The 923-nt window shown below is 36.8% G+C and overlaps 1 long non-coding RNA gene across 2 annotated transcripts; it reads right to left on the bottom strand.

Annotated features, from left to right (window-relative positions):
- Positions 1–34: 34 nt before the first annotated feature.
- On the bottom strand, positions 35–865 carry LOC109593672 (uncharacterized). 2 transcript variants are annotated; one of them, XR_002191103.1, is made up of 4 exons: positions 684–865; positions 364–517; positions 227–325; positions 35–135 (listed from the first exon to the last, which is right to left on the bottom strand). It is a non-coding gene; the product is annotated as an uncharacterized LOC109593672 (long non-coding RNA). The 2 variants fall into 2 exon arrangements; XR_002191102.1 differs by having other exon boundaries at positions 227–316; positions 684–859.
- Positions 866–923: the final 58 nt, after the last annotated feature.

Consider the following 923-nt stretch of genomic DNA (forward strand, 5'->3'; position numbering starts at 1 on the left):
ACTGTGACGAATCTCGTGTACATAAATGTACTCTTTCTTACTTGAATTGAGACATTCTAATGTTAGCTCTTGTCTGCCTGCTTGAAGTCTTGACTGATCTAATTGTATTGTGTGCATTAGCTTATTAAGGAACCACTGAGAGAGAGAGAGGGAGAGGGAGAGGGAGAGAGAGAGAGAGAGAGAAGTATTTAATGATTCACCTACATGTATGTGTTTCTTTCTTTACCTCCAGCTGTAGTTTGAGATGATGACAATTTGAATCAAAAAGAAGAAAGCACTTTGTCAAAGAGCGACCAAAAACATCAACAGATTCGTTCTGAAGCAACTAACAAATTATAATTTAACACAAACTGAAATACGTACTTCGTAAAGTTGCTCATTTACAGTAAGTAAGTGATGGCAGAGTCCGTCTTGCATGAGAACTCTCAGTGATTTAATGTCCCCAAGACTCTTCACGCCACACTCCAAAATAACAGTCACCAAATCCAACCCAATGCATATCACTCATGTGTCATTCCTTTATGGAGGAAAGGAAGAGAGAGAAAAGAGAGAAGATTATATGATTAAATAAGAGATCAATGGGCACACAGCAATTCACCCAAATTAAGCACTCCAAACTATCTACATTGTACAACATACATGTACATGTAGCTACGTAAAATAATAATGAATATCATCATTACCTGACACGAGTCTCTGTGAACAACAAGAGCTAATGAGAGCATCTGTAATGAGAGAGAGAGAGAGAGAGAGGAGACAAGAGTATTTGAAAAAGTGAGAAGTGTTGTGGTGAATTGCATGTGACTGTGACAAAAAGGAAGTGCCATTAAGTAATAATGTCAATGAACAGCAAATTTGCAAGATGTGATAAATTTCACCAAATTATAAAATAATGGATTCCACAAGTTTCACTAAGAGGAATT

The sequence above is a fragment of the Amphimedon queenslandica genome, unplaced genomic scaffold (genome assembly GCF_000090795.2).
Source record: "Amphimedon queenslandica unplaced genomic scaffold, v1.1 AMPQUscaffold_251_Cont27724, whole genome shotgun sequence".
NCBI lineage: Eukaryota > Metazoa > Porifera > Demospongiae > Haplosclerida > Niphatidae > Amphimedon > Amphimedon queenslandica.